The sequence below is a fragment of the Coptis chinensis genome, chromosome 1, assembly GCF_015680905.1.
Source record: "Coptis chinensis isolate HL-2020 chromosome 1, ASM1568090v1, whole genome shotgun sequence".
NCBI classification, from domain to species: domain Eukaryota; kingdom Viridiplantae; phylum Streptophyta; class Magnoliopsida; order Ranunculales; family Ranunculaceae; genus Coptis; species Coptis chinensis.
The window spans coordinates 83,841,421-83,858,436 of record NC_141456.1 but is presented as its reverse complement, the minus strand read 5'-3'; the positions used below and the strand labels follow the sequence as shown (position 1 = coordinate 83,858,436).

Here is a 17,016-nt window from a genome sequence, read left to right as displayed (position 1 = left end):
TATTGAGATTTTCCAAATATGGTGGCTTAGTGAAATAATTTATTTGGCACGTGATAGAGTGAAATGGTTATGTGATATAAATGTATGACACCTGAATAAATTACGTAACGAAAATCCTAGAACCTAGCTACCACAACTCATGTGATTTGGCCCTAGTGATGGGCGTATGTGATATGATTGGCCCTTCTGGCGTTTCAGTGAACTTGAATGGCCCTTCGGGTGTAAGTAATTTGATTAGCCCTTCTGGCGTTTCAATAAATCTGAATGGCCCTTCTGGCGTAGCCGAATAGTGGCTTGATTATTCAGTTCGCAAAATTTGAACGAGTCGTACGATATTTTATGCCGAATAGTGGCAGTACTTACATAATGGCTTTCGTGTGAGGGTTACTTGGTATGCGGCATCCTGTTCAGGGTAGCTACGCACGGAGTGGTTCATTATGTGAGGGGAGGCATGTGGATGTACATGTTCGGCGTTGGGTAGCGATTGTGGTAGCCAGGGAAACTAGGTAAGACATATATACGACATGATTTTAGGGACACGCAAAGAAAGCCTTAAATAATATAATTATAGTAATATGTTGGTTAATGATATATCTTTAAATATATGATTGGATAGAGTTTGGCAGAAGGGTGGGTCAAACTAATTACTTGTGCAGAGACGACCCACTCTATAATTGAGCATGAAATGCGGTAAGTATAGAATATGCTTGGCTGGTTAGTAGTTTAGTTAGAACCTAAGGTGCCTCGGTGGAGGAACTAAATGCCTTTGTATTATTGTTGGGAAGCTAAGGCGCCTCAGTGGAGGAACTACTGCCTTAATTATTGTACTTAAGGATGTTGTATTATTCGTTGGATGTTAAGGTGCCTCGGTGGAGGAACTAGCTGCTTTATTTATTGGGTATATATATGTATTAGTATGATTTGTATTTTAGGGCTACTCACACCAGCATTGTTTATAATGCTGACCCGATTTACATGTTTGCTTATCGGGTGTGCTCATTAAATGAACATAGTTAATAAGTCTTGACAAGTTTAGTGTTGAAGAAGGTTGGTTGCTGCTTGTGGTTTGCGTTAGCGTTGCATTTCAGGATATGTTTTGTTTTCCCTTGAGGTGATACAGATTTGCAGTCTAGACAATGTTTTTGTATTTTCATTTGTAATTTTAATTAAAGTGTTATTGAAAGGAGATTTGTGACCTAATCTTATTTGTGAATTTTTGTAATGAAGATGACTTTTGTTTAATGTGAAATTCTTTTTGGTTTTAAATTATCCGCATATTTAAACTGTTTATGGGTTTTTGGGAGTTGAGAGTACATCACGCCTCGAAAATCGAAGAGTCGAGAACAAATATTGTTTTTCCAAATTATGTCGAAATTCGGGGTGTGACAGATTTTCTCTTAACAATTACTCAGATTCTCCCACGTGCCAGCCACGTGCCAACTACCGTTTCACATCAGTTCATCATATAACACAAGCTGACTTCAGAAGCACGGTTGGTATTTTCATTCATGTCGGTTCGCTTCCTCACCCATGCTCAACACGCGCCACCATTTTCTCTCAGCAGATCACTTAAGTGAACAACACGACCTACTGAGAGGGGGCTGTGTGAGGGAGTGATATTCTCATTCAGGAATATCAAGCACGTGTCTAGCATAACGGAAATACCAGACCGACCTCATGCTCTCGTCCTCCGAGCTGGCTTCAGAGCGACTCACATCATCAGCTCGCGCATCCGATCTACTAGATCGCTCCAGAGTTGCTCAGCTCGCGCATCCTCACGCAGAACGTTCCATCTAATGACATCATCCATCTTCTAGATGCAATCATTACCAAGCCATACTTACACAATACATTACCGCAAAATACGAACCACTGTAACCACTCCCCATCATTACATAATTCCTACAAATACCATCTATACACTCTTTCTCAATCTCAACCATACATCTATGCTTGTCAGTACACGTGTTGTGTGGATCCTCACATTTAGCAACTATAAATACCACATATATGAACTACGCCAGACCTGATTCTACTCTCCCCTAGAAGTGAGAGATAGATACGTAGGCAGTTCGCTCAGAACGAACTCGGTCTTTTCAATCTATTATCCCCATCTCCTCCTCCTTAATCACATATTGTAAAGCCCAAACTAAATAACAGCTTTATAAGGCCCATCCGCCAGATCGTGAGCCTCCCCTAGAAAAATCCTACTGAACTTAAAAGTTTCTAAGACAGATCTAAATTGTCAACAGCAAGAATCAGGATTCAGGAGTCATTCATTCCAAGTTTTGATAACAAATCGTTATCACAAATAAATTTTTTTGTTATATGTGATAACCCCAGTTCTTTGGTTTTTAGACTCCCCCCCCCCCTCTCGTTCACCACCAATGATAAGCTCCACCGCCCTTGCAACCTTAGCAGTCCTGGGCTCAGTCGTAGCAGCTTTCCTCTTTAACGAACTACTTCGCTCACGAGGATTGAACTCGATCTCCTCCAAGTCAAAGGGAGCACTACCAGACCCTCTCCCCCATTCAGGTCGCCTACTCGACCCACCAGCTCCAGAAACTCCAGCACCACCTGCGGATCGCTTCTGACCATAACGGTTTTGGTTCCTTTCTTCCTTAGTCACCATCTCATTCGCGTTCCTCTCCATTACTGATTCACTGGAAGCTTCGCAAATCACTTGACCTTGAGCCCTTTTCTTCTGACTTTTTCTCTTCTCCCTAATCGCACGACCTCCTCTTTCTACAAAGTAGCTCGCTACTTTGGGTAGCTTCTCTTGTTTCTGAGTTCGGGTGAGCTTTGCAAATGATTCTATCACCCCACGTTTGGTTCGATTTTTGATAACGACCTCTGCAAAAATAGCAAAGAAGCAGTTCAAATACAAAGTCAATAGACACAACATCAAACCAATAAGACAATACATTAATACCCACCCGAAAAGTTACACACCCTAGTGTTCACACCGAACCCTTTGACACAATAATTCCCAGCTACCAACAGCGGCCTTCTCTTACAAGTCTCGTTACTCACACCATCCAGCACACTAGACTTTCTCGTTCGTGTTTGCAAACTAAATTTATGAGCCCTAGATCGCTTCACAGAGAAGTGCTCGGCAATATCAGCGAGCTCTATGCGATATTCACCACTTGCATTCAACAGGTCGAACACAATAAGTAGCTGCCAAGTATTACCCACGAACTGGCAGGGCGCTTTCCCACAAAAGTTCAAAAATTCGCAAGCCGGCTTCGAGAACGGTATCCTCATACCAGCTCCAGTTGCCCTTCGCAGACTACTACCCTGTAGTTCGCCGGCGTGTACCTCTCACTGAACACGTTGGCGTTCTCTCCCAGGTCGTGTATCTCCAAGTCACTTACATTTATCCCATAAGCTTCTCTTAGATCGGCGAAAGCTTTCACCGCACGTTTATCTACAACCTTAGTGGGTAGCCCACTAGAAGACGACCCCTCGTCGCGACCTGACGTGCTAGCTACAGCAACCACAGAATCAGATCGTGCATCATCCTTATCTTCACTCTCATACCTCACTGACTTCTCTGTCTCTTCCTCATATTCACCACAACTCAAAGACACTAATTCTCGAATCTCCTCAGATCGAGTATCATCAGAGTCAGACATCTCCTTTTTCTTAGCAAATACCAAACCCAAACAAGAACAGCTAAAGCAGACCTAGCTACTGGACACACAACGCTAGCATAGAAGAAAAATGAAGAGCAACAATCACTACACCAGAATGGTCAATTCCTAACAGACCATTTTTTTCATTTCTAACGGATATAACTGTTACCAATTTACTTACGGATATATCCGTTACTCCTTAAGTTTTTTGTTAGTATATATCCCAATTTATTTTTTTGACCCAACTTTTAATATATTTTACCGAGAAAAAAAGAAAAAATCGAAAAAAAAAGAAAATAAAACAAAAGCCAAAAAGCCAAAAATCAAAAGAAAGTATAAGTCTAACTATCTCGCCTCTTCACTCTCCCTTCCCATTACCCATTTCAACTCCACCAAACTCAGAAACAATCTCCATTACCCATTTCAACTCCACAGCAGTTCAACAACTACTCTGGGTTTTCAGGTACGTTTTTTTTTTTCCTTTACTTATATGAACATTGGGTGGTGAATATTGGGCTTGTTCTTTTTTTGGTATTTGGAAGATTAACATCTGGCCCGATTCGATATATGTCCTGTGATTTCACTAAGCGATTCCTTTGTTGTTGGATTCGATTTCGATCTTTCAGTGGAGACTTGTTCTCGGGTGTTCTTGAGGTGAGTTTTATTTTATTGCTTTTTAATAAAGATTTCATTTTTATTGTTTTATTTGATTTTTATTGTAATTAGTTATTATTTAGCTTTGATTCTTGAATACAATCGATTAATTGCCTCCCAGCATTGTTACAATAGTGAAAAATAATTAAGAAACACACAAGCTATTGAATTTTATCTGCAATGCCCAATATATTTTTATTTTTCGATTTGTTATTGGTGCATTTTGGATTGAAGGGAAACAATAATGTTAACACAGAGACATTCAGCTTTTGCTGTTATCTCACCATCTGTTGGCTAAAAATTATTTTTTGTAGATTGTTGTTTTGGGTGCATTTTCCAGCTTGATTATATTTCTTTTTCTAATGATAATAATAGTAACAATAGTAGGGGAAAAGGACTCAAACATCAAAAGAAGAAGCTCCATAGTTTTTTTTTAAGAAAGGCGATAGTTTTCTTCTTAAGTTTGGTCAATTCAATCGAAATTCGTATGGTGTTGAGCTTTTTTTTCATATGGTATTTGCACATTATGTGGAATTGTGGCCCATAAATGTGAAGACGTGATTTTGAATTTGATTGGGGTGAGTCCACTATTGTATCCAGTGAAGGATATTTTGGTTGCTGATTTCCAAACTTTTTGAGTTGCTAATAAAAGTAAGTGAATATTTTTGAGTTGTATCACAAGGCGTCAAAATAAAACTGAAGAACCGAAACGCAGTCATCAGAAAGAGAAAGAAGTAAAGGTAATACAAAAATTAGATGATGACGTCTTTATTATACAGTTTGTAAAGGGTGTATGGTGTATAATGTATAGTTCAGAGGATACATCATTTGAGGTTTTGAACTTTGGAAAAACCAGTACTTCAAATTAACTTGAACTGCTTCTGTGTTTTCGTTAACGGCGACTTCAATTTCGCACTCGGGTTTACTTGCTTTCTACGGAAAATGGTGACCTATTTTTTAGAATGTTTAAACTTACCACAATTACTCTGTTTCGATCAGCTGGTCGGCTGGTCTTGGGTAATTCAGTTTGTTCAGTGAAAGAATTCACTGCTCGATTAGTTTAGCCCTGTCTCTACTCGAAGTCTTGAGCAGAAATTTGTGACTTGTTGGCCCATATTTCACTGCCTTGACAAAACACCATAACAATTTAATTGGGAGACAAGCTTCAAGTGGTGGGTACTTAGCACTTCCACTGTTTTTGGATACGCAGATTCTCAATGATTCCCTATCAAGTCAAGAAAAAGAAAATGACTGCTGCCTTTTGCAACGATGTGGCCTATTTTAAGATATTTTATACACATGGTTTAGAGCCTTCCAATCATTCCTTGGGAATTTGGTCAGTCGATTTGCATGATATTTGTTTGTTGAAATGCTTCGTAAAGTTTGGTCAATCTCGTTGCAAAAGATGACATTTATTAGACTAAAAAATGAGATGGGTATATTAGTGAACAGCTTGTGCATGTCTAGAAGATGGAATCATGTGGCTACTGCTGTTCCTGCGCCATTGGGTACTTCAATGACGAGTCATGGGAATGTATTTTTATTGCCTGAGAATGATAAAAATTTGGAAATGCCCAGTTTTGAGTTAGGTAATAATATTGGATCTATGGAACTCATGGCTGTTCCTAAAAGAAAGGTAATCTTGTTTTTGAGTAAAAAAAGTTGGTTTCTTTTCCTGGATTTTGGGTGTGTATAAATGGGTGATGGTTGTTTGTGCTTTTGGTGATTTATGTTCATACATTAATTAGTATTGCTTTGCTAGGATTTCCGTTTCGATAATGTCTTTGAATACTTTTTCGCGTTGTAGTTCAAACGGAAATGATTTGAAGACTGGATGACCTTTACCTGATTTGAAATGATTGCCTGATTCGTGTTTTTGCATAATTATTCATCTTTTACTGCTTTATGTTTGATCAATAATATGTGCCAAATGTTATAGATAAACATTGTTTGGTATGAAAGCTATAGTTACCTTGTTAAAGGCATGAAGAGTTTTCATTTGATCAAAGCAGTTCTAAATATCTTAGAATGCACGATTTGATTGAGAATTCACTGGAAAATACTAATTGATTGTATGTTAATCTATTCATGGCATCCTCAATTTGTTGTTGTCTGTGATTTGTAAGTGGGAGTAGTGCATACTAGGCAGTTGGCTTAGAAAAACAACTGTAAGATAGAATTTTCTGAAAATGTTGGTGTATGACACTTATCCATTGTGTAGCTGTTTTTTCTCATACTTGATATGTTTCCTTTTTGAAGGGTTGACTGATTTTCTCAAAAGTTTCACTTGTTGCAGCTAAGTCTAATTTTGAGGTAAAATATTAATCTTTATTGGTTTAATAGATGTGGTTATAAAAGTTTGCTTCTTTGTTGGTTATGTACATAGCTCCTGGATTACATACTACTTGAAATGCGATAATTAGTTGTTGAGGATATAAGAGTATAACTAGGCTAGACTTTTTCTTTTAGGTTGGTGCATATTTAATTTCATTAGTTGCCTTGCACTAGAATAAATCAAATCAATAGGTAGTGTTAAAGTAGCATCTGTACTCACAAATACAATTTCCTAGTGGCTCTTTCATTCTGAAAAAATATGGGCGCATGACATATATTCATTGTATTTGTTAGTTTTGAGTTGTAGATATGGTGGAAATTATATGTTGCATTAAGCAACGAGCTATACACCTGCAAAATTTAGTGTTCTAACTGTTGCTACCCTTATGGATTGAAAACAATGTTACCTGCATTTGAATCTTATGATGCCGTTTATTTCTTGCTTTTTGGTTGTACTTGGATAGCTAGTTGTCTGTTATTTATACTGATAATTATTTCCCTTGGTGTCTAAATATAGTATAGAATGTCTGAACCAATAAATAAAGAATGGATGAGTGAAAAGGAAAGAGACCTGATCTATTCTATGGGAGTAGAGGTTTTTCTTAAATTTGCAAAGTGGAAGTTGGGTGGGAAGAAGTGTCCTTGCCGTGCAAGAAGTGTCGAAATAGGTATTGGTTGACTTATAAAGATGTTGAGCACCATTTAGTCTCAAGCGGTATAGAGAAGTCCTATTGTGTATGGACTTTACATGGTGAGGACTTATCTAACATTGCCGTTCATCCTCCGTTGGTTGCAAATATTGGAGAAACAACCATTGGTGATGTTGCTATTGAGATGGAAGACACCGAGGAAGAAACTATTGGGGAGGTCGGGATTGGGATGGGAAACTTTGTTGACTCTTCTTTTGGATTGCATGAAAGAGTTGTGGGTGATGGCAGTCTGGGACTAGAGTTTGATGAGCCTTATGTTCCTGAACCGGACTTAGGAAAGAGATATTATGAATATAAGAAAAAAGGCAACTGAAAAATTGTATCCTGCGTGATGTGAAGGTCCCGGAGACAACTCTGCACTTGACTTGTAGAACTTCACAATGTAAAGAAGCAATTTGGTTGGTCTGGAACTAGTATGACAGTACTCTTATCCTTGTTGAGGCGATGGTTGCCTAAAGGTAACACACTCCCAGAGAAGTATCCGGTAATGAAGGAGATGTTAAAAGACTTAGGGATGAAGGCTACGTGCATTCATCGTCGTCACGAGAACAATCTGTATCTTATATTGGAAGACAGAGAAAGATTTGATGAGAATGTCCCGAAAGTGCCAAGCTCCAAGATATAAAGTTAAGGAGGGGGTAAAGGGAAAAAGAATTCTAAGGAGCCTAACAAAAATCTTGAGACATTTTCCTTTAATTCCAAGACTTAAGCGGTTGTATAGTATACCGTGGATAGCACATGAGATGACATGGCATGCACGGCGAGACTTCAGACTTGGCTTATATCGTCATCCAATTGATTCGGTCGATGGAAAATTTGTAAAGAAAAGTGGCCGGACTTTGCTAATGAGCAGCGTATAATGTTTGGCTTGCAATTGCAACCGATGGGTTTAATCAGCGTGGCATTCAGTCTACTAGTTATAGCTGTTGGCTGTCATCATCGCGGTGTGCCTTTACAATCTCCCCTTCCATGTGCATGAAATCAGAGTTTCAGATGTTGTCTTTGCTTATACCGGGTCCCAAGGCACCAAAAGGAGACATTGATGTTTTTCTTGAACCTTTGTATGACGAGTTGAAAAAGAGTTGTGGGAAGGAGTGCCACTTATGACATGAACAAAAAAGAAGACTTCACTTTGAAAGCTATACTAATGTGGGGGATCCATGATTTGCCCGCATATGGAAACTTAGCGGGCTGCGTAACACATGGTTACAAAGCTTGTCCTATTTGTGGTGACAACACTTCTTCCATATATTTGAAGTCTAGTAGGAAGAATGTATACCTTGATTACCGTATATTCCTTAAAGGTAATCACCCATTCAGGAGCGGCAAGTACTTGGGACTAGTGGGTAGCAAGAAAGAGGAGCATAAAATTCCTCCACAACGATTAAATGGTGATGCACTTTTGCAAACGTTGAGTTATGTGAAGTATAAACCTGGTAAGAAGCGGAAGAGAGGCGGTCAAAATGTGGTTAACGACAATGAGGGTAATGTAGTTACATTGGCATGGTACGAGAAAGTCCATATTGTTTTTCCTTGTTTTATTGGATTCACCATAAAGTTCGTCATGTTATTGATGTGATGCACATAATTGAAAAGAATGTTACTGAGCACATACCGACCACGATCCTTAGTAAGAAAGACAAATCAAAGGATCTCGACCCGTGCACGAGAGGATATGAGGGAACTTGGCATACACGAAATCAGTGGATGCAAAACTGACCCCGCAAGTGGGAAACAAGTTAAACCCTACAAAGACCGTTCATTCTAGATAAAGCGGAGAAGATGAATTTTCTTAAAACTTTAAAAATTTTGAAGCTCCCATCAGTTTTTTCATCTAATCGAAAGTAACATCGTCAGTCTTGATCCACCTTGTTTGTTTCAGTAATGAAATCACATGACTATCATGTGATTATGCAATATCTTTTGCCCGTGCTACTTCAACATGCTTTTCCATCTCATCCCGATTTGGCGGAGCTCTCACCCGGATAAGCTTATTTTTTAACATATTGTGTTCGAAAGTTGTAATTCGAAAAGAAATCCAAGATGCCAAATACATGGTTGCAGAGGCATTGTGCGTGTTGGAAAAGTACTTTCCACCATCATTTTTTGATATTAGCATCCACCTTGTTGTGCATCTAGCTGACGAGGCATTGATGTGTGGACCAGCTAGAGATCGTTGGATGTATCCGTTTGAGAGGTAAATTATGCTTCTTTCAATCCCCATTGTTTTTGTCTCGGTTTTAAATAAAATTAATAAATGCATTCATGGGTTTATCGCTTAAATAGGTCGATGAAGGAGTGCAAAGATATACCTAGTAACAAACGATTTGTTGAAGGATCGATTGCAGAGTCGTATCTTGTTTTCGGAGTCTGTTAGGTATGCAATGGAGTACATTCCAAATCCACGGAGCAAAAATCACAAAAGCACTACTGGTGAAGTGTTTCTAGATGAAAATGATGAATATATTGATGAGGGGCCTGTGCTTGGAGGTAAAGATGTGATTTTGTCTTCGGAGCAATTTGTACAAATCCGTAGATGGCTACTTTTTAGGTTGGAAGTCGATGGACTTGGACGATCACTACAGGGTGTTAGTTCTTCGCATGTGTGTCTATTTTCCGTAATAAATTGACAGATATATATACTAACTTTTGGTTAAATTTTAGTGATTATCGTGAGTCTTTGCAATCTAATTCGAGGCAATAGGAAAGGGATAGCAAAAGAGTAGTAGAGATACAAACAGATTTTATCGATTTGGTTATATAATAAGGTATTAGTTAATGGAGATAGGAAGATCACGATTTTTATGTTATTATTTACACTTTTTGAATTGTGTTATGTTTTCTTTGTGTAGTTGCTGGAGAATGATGACACTTCATCTGAATTGTGGTTCTTTGCTAGAGGGCCATTGTTCAAAGCTAAAAGTTTTCGAAAGTATCACGTTAATGGTTATTTATTTTCTACTAAGTCTCACGATGAGACCGTTCTTACTCAAGACAGTGGTGTTTGCATGAGTGCAATTACTACATTCACATCAAGTAGGAAAGATAAAAATCCTATCGATGCATCTGCTATGTGGTATGGGGTCATCAAACAAATACTAGAGGTGGATTACACAAATTTCAAGGAAGTGGTGTTTTATTGTGACTGGGTTAGAGTGGAAGATAAGACCAATGGCTGTAAGCTATGCCCAGACTCTAACTTGTTGATGGTAAATTTTAATCGGCTCAAGAGCTCTGACAAAATGTTAGATGAGCCGGCCATTTGCGCCAAAGAAGCCCATTAAGTGTTCTATTCGAGAGATCTAAAAAATCTTGATTGGTGGGTGGTCATACATTCACCAAGGCGAATGACTAGTCAAGTGGACCAGCTAGAAGTACCATAAGACTTTCAATCTACTCTTGCACAGCAACCTAATTTGAGATCATTGTTAGAACCACGTCGATGATTGTTGTGTGTGTACTTGTAATTTTGAAAACATGTTCAAAATACTAGTTTTCTCTTTTGATGATTATGTACTAGATTTGGATGCTAATATTTTGATATCCTGGTTAATTTGATAGTACGTGCTCTTCCTTTATTTTTTCTTATTTTCTTTTTACTTGATCTATTCTACATTTTTAAGATCTTAATAATTGTTTGTTATATGTCATATTTGAAGTGTTATGAAATCCTTGATAATATGTTTTCAATTGTTGGGAATTGTTAGGTTGTTTTTGAATAATGGAGTCAGGTAATAGAAATACACACCGCTTGGCAAGATCGGATGCATCTTCTCCCACAGTGAATGTAGTTCTCGGTCATCCAAAACGGCACAATTAAGAGGTCCTTCTGGGAAGTTGCTTGTTGAGGTGTGGTCTAATGGCCAAATTGTTGGACCAAATGCAAGCAACTTCAAGACTGCAATAGGGAATGAAGTGAGGCTTCATATCCCGATCAACACTAAAGATTGGCGACTAGTGAAAGATGGCTTTAAGGATGCTATTTGGAAAGCCTTGACGGTATTTTTTTTGTATTGTTTTTGGTCAACTCTACCTTTCTTTAATCTATATCTCACCATATTGTTTCTTATCAATCACTTTACTCATGACGAGAAGGAATATGAATTTAATGTATCCAATTTTCTTTGCTTTCGTTCATGGGTTGAGACAAATTATCCTCAAAAACTTAGGAATTTGTGGAAAGCGACGTATCGGTCAAAGTTCTTGGCAAACACTGAAAGCATTGAAGCAGCTAAGGCAAACTGCCCACCTGGTGTTAATCCAACTCTTTGGGTTGATTTTGTTGACTATGAGCTTCAACCTAAAGTAAAGGACAGAAATGCAAAAATGCAAACAATAGGGCAATGAATGATATTGGTACTACTAATGGGAGGAAAACCTTCTCCCAAATACATAGGAGCTGGTAATGCATTATCACTTTTGAAATAAAAATATCGTTTGATCATGTATAAAATTTGCAAAACAATTAACTATGCTAGCTGACTAATATATTTTCTTTTAGTTGTCTTTCTTTAGCACTATTACTAAGCATTGATTATTTGCTTGTAGCAAGAACAAAACCCTCAAGCAAAAGGACTCGGGTAGATGATCGGGTGCAAAGGGCCGTGAACGCCGTGATGGTTCAATTTTGGCAAGTGCTCGGGAAAAATATGTGAGTAGAAATTTTGTTTCTTTCTATTAACTAAATGTAGTTTTTGATTGCTATCGGATATATTTTTAGATATTTGATTTGATTTTAAAAAAATATATATATTGCAGGATCAAGTGAAAGCAGTTCAGGAAAGAAGACTAGCGAGTGGAGAGACTAACATTGAAGACATCGACTCCGATGCGTTGACTGAAGTACTTGGCAAGGAAAAGAAGAACCGTGTCCGTGGAGTTGGTTCTAATATTACCAGAAAGCAGCTACAACATGTTGCTGTGGCAAATGATTTAATCAACCAAATGGCCACTACATCAGTTGCAAAGGTCGAGGCCGACATGGCTTCATTGAAATCAAAGGTCGATGGAGACATGTCTGAGGTCAAATCAATGCTCAAGGTCAATTTTTTCTTTGCAATTAGTGGTAATGGTTAGAGTTGTTAATTCTTGATCCACACATAAAAAATATCCTTGCATCATCTACTCCATCGCAGGTTCTCATTCAACAACAACTATGCAATAATGTGACAATGCCCAATGCCGAAGCACATATGGGTGTGACTACACCTAGAACTGAACTTGGTTCAAATTCTGCTCAACGGCATTCTTCAAAGAACTCCTCAGAACTTGACCCCCGCTTTTGGGTCGCTTGAACGACCTAGAGTCACATTACTAGATAAGTTTGGTGCGAGAAGTTGCTAAAGGGGTCCGTTGATGTTGGTGCAACAATTTGTCATGGCAGAATTCTGGTTGGTGGAGAGAGAAGAGTGTATATTGATGAAGTATTGGTTCCCGATGCTGTTGTTTATGACAGTCCACAAGATGGTAATGCAACTTTGAACGCGTGGGTTGAAGGAGGGTATATAGCTTGGCTTGATGGGCGATTGAAGTATGATTGCTGTTTGTAGGTTTTAGATCTTTTTTGGATTGCTCTACTTTTTGGTTTTTGTGCTTTAGTTTGGAAACTTAAGAAACAAATATGGCGTTAAACTTTGATGTAGTTGTGGTTGCCATGACTTGGAACTGTTAGTGTTATCATGACTTAGAATCTTAATTGTACATAGATGTCAATTCTTTTTATTAGTTTTATGTCTTGACTTGCCTTGTTGTAAAGAAATCAAGGCCTTCCGTGTATTTAAGTTTAAGTGCAGATGGCAACATGGATAGAGATGATGAGATGCTTGGAGCAATTAGTAGTCACCGGGGGATCGTAAGCCCCTAGTTAGTTTTTTTTCCCTTCTTCTTTCCATTAGCTATTTTAATTTGAAGTTTTTACTTTTATTTGCCACTAATGATTGTGTAATTGTTTGATGCATGCGAGGTTCATAATGTTGGAACTCCATTGTTGCTACTTGTGATTATCGCAACATATCTTGGTACATACTATCCTTCTATCTGTTTTCTTTTTATTATTATTTTGGCTTTTCTAGTATATGAAAACAGTACGTAACTAGTACATACCTTCCTTCTGGTTTCGGTATCGCGAGACTGCACTGCACAATGAACCAATGAACACGCGATGATCCTTTCACTCGCTTTCTTGAGCCAGAAAAGTTTAAGAGAAGTTCCTTTAGTTACTACGAGTTCCTTTAGCAGTAGAAAATTCTTTTTGATCTCAACTCTGGTGTGATAAGCCCAAGCTAATTCTCACAACTTGTAAAATGTAAGATCTCTGTTTTGTCATTTTTGAGAATTTGATTTTATGGGGATGGGTGGATTGTGGGTTCCTGGTCTTTCATCTTATCTGTTAAGGAATTCTCATACTTGGATTCAATTCATGGTCTATTGAGTATTAATCTCTCTTCACATCCCGGCAAAAGTTGCCGAATCTTTGTAAATCTGTGTGGGTTTCTCTTTCCAACTTATGGACGTTGAAATTTTATTTTCCAAATTTACTTGCATGTGGTGGGAATATGTGTGCATGAGTAAATGGAGTAATTGGGTGTCATCTGAGATCTTCAATGGGCTTCTACTTGTAGTGGAATCTATATAATATTCTTTTTTATCAAGTGAAGGCATTTTCTTTTAGAGAGAATTGTTGTTAGTTATGCATTTCTTTCTCCTTAGTATCACCATAAGTTGGAGCACATTTCTTTCTCCTTTGTTTCAATGCTTTTTATGATTGGAATTATGGTCAGCTGTAATGTGACAAGCACATTATCATCTTGTCTGTTTGATCATTTTAGTTGAGGGTTTGCTGAATTAATGATCTGTCTTTCAATTTTGTAGACTGTGAATGCGTCTTTGAAGGCTGGTTCTACGTTCGTGTTGAATCATTATATGGTATATGTTTGTAAGATATGGTGATACAGAAAAGGCTAGATTATGGATATAATGGCTTTCAGGTGCCTACAATACCCAAAGCTTCTAGATCAGCTCGGGTAAATACTCCTACCATTTTTGTATGTCTTCCTAATTTTACCAAATATGAAAATGGTTCAACTTCTAATTTGTATTTTTACGGTTTCGGAGAAAACGTTCTTATAAAAAGAAAGTTGAAGACAATAGTATGTGTGCATTTGATTTGCTTGCTTGTGAAAGCTGGAAACTTATTGCAAGAGAGAGAAAGTACTCCTATTTCTAGTAATGTATCCCCGAAAAGTTATTGCAAGAGAGGGAAAGTACTCTGCTTCAAGTAATGTATCTTCGGTAGAGTTCAACCCACAATTGTCAAAGATACCATTAAGAAGGAATTGCTAGATGAAGAGAAACCACTAAAACTAGAACCCCGTGATCAAGGAAGCTCGATGAGAGTGTTTTTGCTTCGAATTTGGCTTGCAAGGTAGCAATAAGGATCGCGTTCGGATAATGGTATTTGCTTCAAGATTAGGTGTTTGTGAAAAGCGTAAAAAGAAATGGGAAGGTTACCACAAAACAAAGAGATGTTAGGGATGTCTTTGAATCCTACAAACGGGAAGTTGGAGTTGAGGCGCAAAAGATTGGTACCTTTCTGCCCTCAAGACCCTCCCTTTCTGCTCCATTGTGAGGCACAACCACTAACTAGGTAAGTGATCTGCTCAAAAAATTTCAAATGATGACACTGTTCTTGTTAAGTACCAGAGACCTTTTGATGTGTCAATCTAATGCTTTCTTGAGCCAGAACAATAGTTACTACGAGTTCATTTAGTATCGATTCGTTTTTGTTACTACTTGGCATTATTTATTGATAGGGACGTAAAACAGTTTGATGGGTTAGTCATTAGTAGGTTATATGCTTGTATAGGAGGTGAAATAGTATTACAAACATTAATGCTTTGAAAATGCGAAACCGCCCGAGGTTTTAGGATTCGGTTTTCTCTCAATGGGGTTGCAAAAGTTCGATTCGAAAAATGAAAGGATTATATAATTTATTTACCGATCAACTTTTCAAAATTAGTTTATTGTAGCACTATTTTTTATTAGAGATGGCCCCAAGATCTTGGGGCCACTCCACCCCTTGCCTATTGGTTTTGACTTTTGAGTTGGAGGCTCCAAAGTTAATCCATTCTCCTCCTTTCTTCCTTCATAAATACTTGTTTTGTGCTTATTGGTAGATAATGATAAACTAAGAGCAAACCTCTTTAATTTATCAGGCAGATGGCCTACTTCACACTGCTTGTGGGACACTAAATTATGTTGCTCAAGAGGTATTTTTCTGGTTCTATGCTGTTTAATCATGAATTGGTTTTCACTATTGCATCTTATGACAGTTTGTATTTTTCCTGGGTGTTTTTCTTATATTAGGTTCTTAATGATTAAGGTTATGATGGAACAACAGCGGATATATGGTCCTGTGGAGTGATTCTTTTTGTTCTTATGGCTCGCTACTTGCCTTTTGACGAGTCAAATCTAATATCTCTGTACAGAAAGGTGACTACTTAAATATGATTTCCTTCCTAATTCAATATTAATATTTGATCAGAGAAGTGTTGCATGATCTAGTTCACTGAAACTACAGATCAACAAGGCTGATTTTACGTGTCCTTCATGGTTTTCGTCCAGCGCAAAGAACCTAATTAAGCGCATCCTTGACCCCAATCCTCTTACTGTAAGTTGTCTCCACTCTCGAGAAAGCTTCTTCCACGCTAGTGGTTTTATAGTTAAACTTCGACCCCAAGCCCAATCTTTTGAGCTCGTTTTGTCTTGAAATCAAGATCGTAGATTTGATGTGTTTGGCTTTTCTATAATGTTACACCTTTTTATGTTCCCCAGAGAATTACAATCCCTGACATACTAGAAAATGAATGGTTTAAGAAAGGGTATAGACCACCAGACTTTGAACAAGGAGAAGACGTAAGCCTCGATGATGTTGTTCTTTGTATTTAACGACTCAAAGGTATGATCACTAATTTCGATGAATTGAGCCCTTATGCTTTGTTTTTTTTTTATTTCTCGTGCTCAGTGGTGTTATTGTAACTGTAAGAGTATGATTATGTTCACCAGCCACTGGTCAAAACAACCAGCAGCATAACTGTTTCCCTTTGCAATTTATCTCCTAAAAATTTCATTTTTGGATCGACTAATGAATGCTCCTTTGTAATCGTTTGTTTACACCTTCCAACTATAGGTCTCGTCAGCCGAGAAACACGTTTTACTTCTTCAAATACCGCAAATGAAATAATGTCTAAAATAGAGGAAGCGCCAAACCTCTTGGTTTTAATGTGCACAAGAATAATTACAAGGTAAAACGCTGCATCTTAATATGGTATATTGATAAGGACGCTCCACAAGTTATATGATTAAGCATTTTTAGCAAAATTATTTGATTAACTTGGCAATATGCCAACCATATTGCAGATGAAGTTGAAAGGTGACAAGACCGGAAGAAAGGGCCATCTTTACGCCACGAGGTACAAAATGATTCCTTGAGCAATATGAACTCTGTTCTTATCTGTGGGCTGTTGCTATAACATGGTATTTACTACCTTTTCTTTTCTAGGTTTCAGTTACAATTGATGGTTGTCAAGAAAAGATTCTGCCCTTTTCTGGTCGATCGGGATTGTATATCGAGGGTTTCAGTTTCTTCACCGATTTTCTGGTGTTGATATAAGAGTTGTAAT

General features: G+C 37.9%; 1 pseudogene across 1 annotated transcript; it reads left to right on the top strand.

The window, feature by feature from the left end:
- The first annotated feature begins 14,832 nt into the window (after positions 1–14,832).
- LOC147525517 (CBL-interacting protein kinase 23-like) lies at positions 14,833–16,282 on the top strand (annotated as a pseudogene). The gene is made up of 5 exons (XR_015205523.1): positions 14,833–14,919; positions 15,550–15,603; positions 15,701–15,826; positions 15,915–16,004; positions 16,169–16,282. The product of XR_015205523.1 is annotated as a CBL-interacting protein kinase 23-like (transcript).
- Positions 16,283–17,016: the final 734 nt, after the last annotated feature.